At 37.0% G+C, this 10,161-nt stretch overlaps 1 pseudogene; it reads right to left on the minus strand.

The window, feature by feature from the left end:
- Positions 1 to 5,277: 5,277 nt before the first annotated feature.
- On the minus strand, positions 5,278 to 5,965 carry LOC116094889 (annotated as a pseudogene).
- Between the last annotated feature and the right edge of the window lie 4,196 nt (positions 5,966 to 10,161).

The raw sequence follows: 10,161 nt of genomic DNA on the forward strand, positions 1-10,161 counted from the left end.
CTTGCCCTGGAGAAGGAGACAAAGCCGGGGCCCTTCCAGAGCTCTGCAGCTTTTCGCCCGAGCAGGCGGTGCCATCGGCCTGGCTCCACAGAATATCCACACGACCCATGGAAAGGTATGAGAGCTAAGGAAGGCTTAGAAAAGCCTGACCACTGAGCTAAGGCATATCAAAATGAGCAAATTTATGTGTGTCAAACTTATCCCTTGACCTTTATCCTTATCAGTTGACCATTAGACACCAATGATATTCTGCTACACAGATATTCAAATACTTGAACATTCTATGAGTAACTATCTTTATCTGTTCAATTAAATACTATCTTTTATAGTAATTAATTAGGGAGTACTGGAGGTATTGGTCAAATTTAAGTATACTATGAAGTATTATTGGATAAAAATCAATTTGTATATTTTCAAAACCTAGATAATACCAGACATTATGGGAAAAGAATGTGGAGGATATGGTAAGTCCTTGCTTAGTCCACATCCTTCTTAGAAGACAATGTACCTCTGTTTGTACCCAAGAATTTTGTGGAGACCCAGTGAACATAACAGATTAAAAACTAAGGAATATACTTACATGTGAATGTATGTTGTGAAAAGTAGACAAACTAGGGTCCTCATAGAAGGAAAAATTTTCAGTTGGTGACCTATAATACAATCATACTAAAATGGATTCTTATTTTGCAGACATTCTGGTTAATTGCTTTAGCCTGTGAACTACAAACCATTAAGTTGCCCAACAATTTCTATAGCTCTCTTCCTGTGAATATGGGTCCAAACTGTAGGTCTTACTGAAAGGTGGCCCAAAACTGTCCGTTGGGCCAAAGTAGGAAAAAGGTCTTGCAAGTACAGATTTCATTTTTTCTGAATGGTGTCACATTATCCACAACCCACAGGGATTTCAGTGGGATGATACATTTTATCTTAAATCTTTTCTTATTCCTAGAAAGAAGGTCAAATATCTCTGTTAGTTTGATATGCATTGTCGTTGGTATTGCTTATAGAAATACCCACTTCCGCCTGCCCCAGAGCAGAGAATGACTCCTCCATTTTATCACCAAGACATAGTTCCAGCCAGGGTAGATGGAATTCAACAAAGCACATGTTGAATGAAGTTACTGGATACAAACTTCTCAATGCTCACAAATAGACATAGCCTGATCAGTTTTTGATTGGAGAGTGTTTAAAATGAATATATTATGAATGTGTGTGTGTGTGTGTGTGTGTTTGTGTGTATATGTGCTCATATATATTTTTAGAAAGCTATGTGTTGCATGATTTCTTCCCTTGATTTTGTTAACTAGTAACCATTTTGCTTTATTTCCATAGAAATACCTACCAAGAAAATATCAGTTAAAATTTTGTATTTTACTTAATTACATTTAATAATCTTTCCAAAATAAATAATATAGAAATATTGTCTAACTAAATAAAATTCATTTTTCATTTCTCTCCTTTGTATACTAGTAAAAACCAATGGTACAAATTAGCAAAACAGCATAAGTATATTAACTGATTGAAATGCTAAAATTTCCTGGGTTTGATGAGAGTACACAAGAATTATGAGAAGCTCTTAGGTTTCTGACTTAAAATTTTGATCCTGATTTCGAAATCATGCCTTAAAGTGGTATTAGACAGCAGCTGAGTCTTGACAAGTATTATAAGGTAGGTAAGGACAAAAATGGGATGCAGCCTCAATTTCTGTAGAAGCCTAAAGGTTGAAGGTCCCTGGGAAAAAAGTGAATGATTGTCACATGAGAAAGTGTTCCTGACAGGAGTCCAACACAGGTCATTGGTGAGGTACAGTTTATTTGCAACAGAAATTTTAACATCTTAGAGATACCTTTACCATGGGATCTACAGCAGTCATGGAGTATAGCTAACCTGAACCAGCAAAACAAAATGCATGTGGTGCTAATAGCAGATCTGGGAAAATGGTGCTCTTTGGAACACAGAAGATAGTGAGTGTCCAATATCTGATGCTGAAATTTTAAGCTTTAAATTTTGTATTGCTTAGATATGATTGTGACTGTGCTTTGCTTTTTCTTGTATGAGATAAGAAATGTTTAAATAATGTTGATTTTTAAATTTTTTTATTTATCAATGATTTTATTCATTTACAATGATTTCTCCCTTATCTCTTACCCCTCAACACAACCCCATCCCATTCTTCCTTTCCCCCCTCTCCTTTGCCTCTATGAGGATGCTCCTCTACCCACTCACTCACTCCAGCCTCACTGCTATAGCATCCCCTACTCTGGGTATCAGGCCTCCACATGACCAAGGGCCTCCCTCCCTTCCCATTGATGTCAGATAAGGTCATCCTCTGCTACGTATCTATCTAGATCCATGGATCCCTCTATGAGCTGTTCCTCTTGAGCAGATGGTTTAGTCGCTAGAAGCTCAGGATGGTTCAGTATGTTCTTCCTATGGAGTAGCAAACCCCTTCAGCTCCCTCAGTCTTTCCACTATAGAATGCAATAATGGAATGATGTTAACTTTTAAATATATTTTGGAAATTTTACTACAATATTTCAGAGAGGATCAACTTTGTAAGTGACTTATGTGTTTTAACAAGACAGTTACTAATCTGTTCAATTTATACACTTAGGAAAAGGCACACAAGTTTCCCTCTGAGAGGAAGAATTAGAGGAAACACATGTCTTACCAGGATGGCATATCAGAAGAAAGGCCAATGGTAGATTTTAGAGAGGACATTCTGAACTCTAGTGGAAATCCCAGTATAAGATCAGATGAAGACCATAAGGAATGACAGAAATTGTGGATAGAGCTGCCTATGCCTGGGAGATGAACTGTATGTGCTGAATGGCAAAGCATGAGAGGGACAGTGGTCTGACATTCTGGAGACCAGAAAGTCCAGAGTTGCTGATGTTAGATATTAAGCCATTACACTGTAGAATTTTCAATTCATGATGATTATAACTGTGACATTTCTCTATCTTTTAAAGAACAAAGTATAAGTTTTTTGCATGAGATTACCTTTGAGAAACTTTGGATATATAAAGGAAAAATTGGATTTTTAAACATAGCTTAGACTTTAAAAGTACTGATCACAAACACTGTGGAAATATATTATAATGTCAATATTATACTATTAAGATAATATGATACTTGGGGATGAACAAAAGAAGATAAGCACAGATTTATGAAAAGATATTTATGTGTCAAACTGACAGGGGATAAAATTTCCTGGTTTTATTATTTGTCAAAATGACCCAAATTTAAATGTCTGGTCAGGAGGAATTTTAGCTAGGAAAATGCCATCATATGATTGTCCTATATACAACACTGCAGGGCATTTATTATGGATGATAGTTAATATAGATAGGAATGCCCAGATTAGTATAATAGTACCAACTCAGGCAGTTGGTCCTGAGATTTATAAAATATAGGCTGAACCAGTAATTAAGTGTATGCCCAATTAGCAGGACTATTTCATAGTCTCTGCTTCAGTTGTTGCCTCCAGTTCCTTGCTTTTGAGTTCTTGCATTGACTTTCCTTCATGCTGGACTTGAAAAGTCAGCTGAAATAAAGCCTTATTCCCCAAGTTGTTCTGGTGTTTTATAAAATATAAACCTAGTAAGGCAAACATGAAGTTATAGAGATTGTTTCATGATTTGAATTTGTATATAAGGTCTAATACTGAAATGTATAAATCTTGTAAAAGAAACAAGATTTTCGATGTCAAATCAGCTATTACTTATAGAAACTCATTCACATATATGTAATATATGAAAGACACTTCATACACATTTGTTATAACTTTGATCAGCATATTATAGATTCATATTACTGGAAATTCCATTGATGAAATTCAAAGTTTGCTCTAGGAAGACTGAAACATTTCAGTCTGGGTATGAATTACATGGACATCACTATCCTATAGAGAAGTAGTCATCTGTATCCAATTGCCACCATTGACTTCTGTATAATATCAAAGAGATTTTAGTTCATGGTGTGAAGAAAAAAAATGAGTTTTTAATAGCCATTTAAAATTGTTATATTTTGCTTGAATGTTGTGTGTATGTTTAAAATCTTTAATAAATTTGTAATTTGAGTTGCCATGTATGACATATTTTTAATAAACTTTCAATCTTATTTATCATTTCTTAATATTGCACTTAAGTAATGTACATGAGCTAATCCTATCATGCCTAGATATATAAATGAGAATATGTTGCTTTTTTCCTTTACATTTCAATATGTATTTGTAGTAAATATTTGTTGATTAGATACTTTGTAGGTTTAATTATATATATCTCTACAGGAGACTCTGTTCATATATACTACTCAATAACAAAAATTCTACAGAAAATTGAATCCTTTACTTGTATAATGAATGAGTATATTATGTAATTTCTTTATCTAAATTTTCCAATTTTGACACATTCAAAAAAAGTTAACATGATTTTCTCAATGATGCTGAGAAAGCATCTAATTCTGAAAAAAATCCATCACTCCTTCATATTAAAAGTTTTGGAAAGATCAGGAATTCAAGTCACATACTTAAACATAATAAAGCTAATATACATCAAATCAATAGATAATATCAAATTCAATGGAGTGATACTGAAGCAATCCCACTAAAGTAAAGGACAAGACAAGGATGCCCACTCCCCCCATATCTATTTAAAATTGTAACCAAAGTTCTAGCTTAGGGAATAAAACTACAAAAGGAGGTCAAGGGGATACAAATTGACAAAAAAGAACACAAAATATCACTATTTGCAGATGATATAGTATACATAAGCAAACCCACAAATTCTCCCAGAGAACTTCTAAAATTGATGAACAACTTCAGCAAAGAGTCCAAATATAAAATTAACTCTAACATCGGTAGCCTTTCTTTGTAGAAATGATAAACTGGCTGAGAAGAAAAATAGGAAAACAATACCATTTTTAATAGTTAAAACCTATATAATATGCCTTTGGGTAACTCTAACCAAACAAATAAACTATTTGTATGACAAGAACATCAAATACTCAAGAAGGAAAACAAAGACCTCAGAAAATGGAGAGATATCCCATGATAATGGATTGGCAAAATTACCCTGGTAAAAATGGTCATCCTACCAAAAGAAATATAGATTCTGTAAAATCTCAATTAAAATTCAAACACAATACTTTTTTGTTTCACTGTCCAGCAGTAATTTTTTTTTAATACAAATCTCCAAACTCAGTAGTTACACAGTGCCTTGGCAACATCAATTTGATGCTTTACAATCTCAATGTGTCACTAACAAATTTTCAAACTCAAGCAACTTTAGATATGTCTTCACATGGAATACCTTCAACTCTGCATCCTTTCAAAGGTCCAGTTTCAATAACTACTGTGGCTGAAAAAGCCTTCTCATGGATAGATTCCTCTGTAGCCTCCTTTTAAAACCAGGACCCTTTTCCCTGGGGTTGGAATGACTGTCTCTAAATGAATCTGGTCCAGTTTCAGCCTGTCTCCAGAGTCAGTCATCCTTACCACAGCTGTGTACTTGTCAATCACTTCCTTAATGATTCCTTTTCTCTTGTAGTATTTCTGCCCCAATTTCTTCGTTATAATTTTCACAATGATCCCAGGCTGTAACCAGGAGTCTGTCCTCCAGATCCTTCTCTTTTCCTCTTCAATCTCCATGATCTCATCCAGGGCAGACTTCTTCCTCTTCTTTGCAGGCTGAGCCAAGTGCTGTGGAGACTCTTTCTGCTTCATGGATGCTGCGCTCCCCAGTATCTTCAGAGCGCTGGGTCCCAAAGAGCTTGACCTGGACTGTGTTGCTCCCACTCCTTTATTCAGATTGAACTTAACTTTTTCTTCGTTTTCTGGGCTTAATTCTATAAAAACAGGTGTCTCCTGCTCTTTCCCTTCCAGGCCTCTTCTCACCTGCTCCTCAATGAATTTGGCAGTCTTTTCTTCACTGTCAAGATCTGTCCTGGCTGTCCTGGCTGTCATGGAACTCACTCTGTAAACCAGGCTAGTATCAGATTCAGAAATCTGCCTGCCTCTGCCTTCCAAGTGCTGGCATTAAAATGTATGACACCACTGACCAGCTCACAATTCTTAAAAGATATGAAAAGGACAATTCTCAATTTCATATCAAAAAACAAACACAAGATAGTGAAAATAATTCTTAACAATAAAAAAACCTTCTAGGGGAATCACCATCACTGACCTCAAGCTAAATTACAGAGCAATATTGATAAAATGGCATGGTATTGCTACAGAGACTGACAGGCTAATCAATGGAATAATATTGAAGAATCAGAAATAAAACCATATACATATGGACACTTGATCTTTGACAAAGAAGCCAAAATTATACAATGGACAAAGGAAAGCATCTTCAAAAACTGGTGCTGGTCTAACTGACAGTCAGTGTGCAGAATAATGAAAATATATCCATATTTGTAATCATGCACATGCACAAACTCCAGTCCAAGTAATTCAAGGACCTCAAAATAAAACCAGAGACACTGAATCTGATAGAAAACAATGTGGGAAAGTGCGTCAATCTCATTTTCATGGGATGAAATTTCCTAAATAGACCTCTAATGCCTCAGGATCTAAGATCAAGAATTGACATTGGGACCATATGAAACTGAAAAGTTTCTGTAAGCAAAGAACATCTTCATTAGGACTTATCAGCAATAAACTAATTGGGAAAAAATCTTCATAAACTCTACATTTAAGAGAGGCTGATATCCAAAACATATAAAGAACTCAAGAAGTTAATCTCCAAACAACTAAAGAACTCAATGAAAAAGAGAACATAGTATAGAACTAAACAGAGAACTCACAACAGAGAAGTCTCAAATGGCCAAACAACACTTAAAAGAAATGTTCAAAGTCAGTGCTCAGGGAAAAGTGAAGCAAATGACCCTGAGAATCCAGCTTACACCAATCAGAGTACCTAAGATCGAAAGCTCAGGAGAGAGCACCTATTTGGTAGAATGAGGAGAAAGAGAAACACTCCTCCATTGCTGGTGGAATTGCAAACTGCAACTGCCACTCTGGAAATCAATCTGGACGTCCACAGAAAATTGGAAATAGATCGACCTGGACACTCAGCTATACCACTCTTGGGCATAAACCCAAAAGGTGCCCCACCATGCCATACAGGCACATGCTTCACTATGTTCATAGCAGCACTATTTGTGACAGCCAGAAGCTAGAAAAAAACCAGTTGTCCCTCAAAGGAATAATGGATAAAGAAAATGTAGTTCATTTATGCAATGGAATACTATACAGCTATTAAGAATGAGGACATCATGAGTTTTGCAGCCAAAGTGATAGAACTAGAAAATATCATGCTGAGTGAGGAAATGCTTGTTATGAACTCACTAATAAGTGGATATTAGTCAAAAAGTACAGAATACCCAGGATACAACCTAGAAAACTCAAGAAGATAAACAAGCTGAAAGGCCCAAGTGAGGGTGCCTCAATCCAACTTGGGAGAGAGAAGAAAGCAATCATAAGCTGGGATGAGACTGGGGAGGGATATATGTGGAATAGAGTACAGCAAGGGGAAAAGGAGAAGATAGTTAAGTATGGGGGGGACAGGAGTGGAGCCCTGAATTTCAGCAGAAGGAATGGAAACAGTCAACCTTGGGAGGTAGGAGGTGGGGCACCCTCAAGAGTATACCAGAAACCTGTGGGCTGAGGGCCTTTTGGGAGTCAAAGACAGGGATCTTAGATGAAATACCCAACAGTGAGAAGGAGGAACTTGTGGAGTCCACTACCAGGAGAAAGACAGGGATCCAGTGAAAAGATGGGGTAGCCATCCCAAAATAAAAGTCCTGACTGAGAATTGTTCCTGTCTAAAAGACCTGAAGGGACAAAAAATGGAGTGAAATCTGAGGGAAACCAAGTTCAGTGACTGGCTGAAATTGGCATATACAGCAAGGAAATGCTCCAAAGACTGACACTATTACTGATGCCATGGTGTGCTGATAGACAGGAGCCTAGCATTGATGGCTTTTGAGAGGACCAACAAGCAGCTTAAGAAGTCAGATGCAGAAACTTTCACCCAACCAATATACAGAAGCTGGGGATTCCTGTGTTGGAATTAGGGAAAGATTGGAAGAAGCTGAAGAGAGTGACCCCAAAGGAAAACCAAGAGTTTCAACTGACCTAGAACCCTGAGCTCTCTCAGACCTTGAGCCACCAACCAGGTAGCATGTATTAGCTGATATGAAGCCCCCAAAACATGAACAGCTGAGGAATGCCAGGTATGGCCTAGGTGAAAGAAGACTCACCTAACTGTTAAGAGACATGAATCCCCTGGGTGTGTATAGGCATAGTTGGGTGGGATGTGGAGGATGTGGATATCCTCCTGGAGACTGGGGTGGGGGGAGAAGGAATGGGAAGAAGAATTGTAGGAGGGCAGAGTAGGAGGGGGATAACTGCTGGACAATAAAACAAGTTTAAAGATAATTCAAAGAGAGAGATTAATAAGTTAAATTCATATTCAAAATTTGCATCTCATTCAATCCATTTGGAATATATTTGTAATGAGTTTAGTATATTGGCTTTTCCCTTAGTTTGTACTAACCACACTAATGAGTCACACTGTGCTATGTGAAATGTACAGGAGCATAGTTTTCTCAAACCTCAATAAACAAACAAAAACCATCATGGACTTTTTCTCTATGTCCACATTGTATAAAGGTAAATTAAGCTGTATCCATCCTGTCTAAAACACAAGCATAGAAGAAACCTTGGGCCTTTTTCATGCCAACATCACAGCAACCTTTCTCTGATTTTTTTTTTTATTTTTTCTTTTTTTTATTTGAGACAGGGTTTCTCTGTGTAGCCCTAGCTGTCCTGGAACTCACTCTGTAGACCAGGCTAGCCTTGAACTCAGAATCTGCCTGACTCTGCCTCCCAAGTGCTGGGATTAAAGGAGTGCACCACCACTGCCTGGCCCTTTCTCTGATTTTTGCCAGTTCTGCATTTACCTGCAAATATCATCATTTCATTTTCCTTAATGGATGGATAGTGTTTGATTTTATAAATGTGATATGTTGTTACTACCTGTTCATCAGTCGATATACATTTGGTCCTTTTCAAATTCTAGATATTATAGATAGACAAAAAATGAACAACATCTGTAGTAAGCAAACATCTGTAGTAAGCTATAGAGTCAAACAAGTGGATGGACATTGGTTAAGTTTAAGTTTAAGAAATAGTAAAAAAGGAGTAGTCTGTCTCTTTTTGAGAAGAGAACGTTTATGAAATACAGTAATAGGATACATCTCATTGTCTGAAACTTGTTTTATTCCTCCTCTCCCAACATATTCAGTACTGACATCTCTGATAAGATCCACCATGATGGGCTTTTATGATTTGTTTTGTCATGTTTTGAGACAGGATCATGCATTTTAGACAATGCTGTCATGAAACTAAATTGCTTCTGCCTCCATATCCCTTATGTTGGGATTATTATAGGTGTGTACAACTGTACTGAATTGAAATATGAGTCCTTTTGTGAACCTCAGATGGGTTTTTAAAGCTCTAAACCTTGACCTAGGATTGTGGCTTAGAAGATAACAGCATTTGCTGACAAATGTGATGCACCCAGTAAGTATGTTCTACTTAGACCTTGTACTAGGAAGGAGAGAACAAACCCTGCCAAGTAGAAGCACATGCATAAACACACACAGACAGACACACACAGACTCACACAATGAGTTAACTCTTTGTATATGATTTGTCTGAAAACAATTTACATCGTATCAGCTGGAGTATGCTGCCTGATTGGTGGCTCAGTGTCTGAGAGATCTCCAAGATCCAGCTTAGTTGAGACTACAGGTCTTCTTATAGGATTGCCCTCCTCCTCAGTTTGTTCCAGCTTTATCCTAGTTCAACAACTGGGATCCCCAGCTCTTTTCAATTTTGGGGAATAAATATCTGCATCTGACTTTTTCAGCTACTTGTTGGGTCTTTAAAAGGGAGGTCATGATAGGTTCATTTTGTGAGCACACCATAGCACTAGTAATAGTGTCAGATCTTGAAGCCTTCTCTTGGGCTGGAACCCAATTTGGGCCTGTCAATGGACATCCTTTTCCTTAGGCTTTTCTCCATTTTTTTTTGATATTTTCTTTATTTACATGTAACTTTCTCCATTCCCGGTTTCCCCTCCAAAAAAC

Source organism: Mastomys coucha, unplaced genomic scaffold, assembly GCF_008632895.1.
Source record: "Mastomys coucha isolate ucsf_1 unplaced genomic scaffold, UCSF_Mcou_1 pScaffold17, whole genome shotgun sequence".
NCBI classification, from domain to species: domain Eukaryota; kingdom Metazoa; phylum Chordata; class Mammalia; order Rodentia; family Muridae; genus Mastomys; species Mastomys coucha.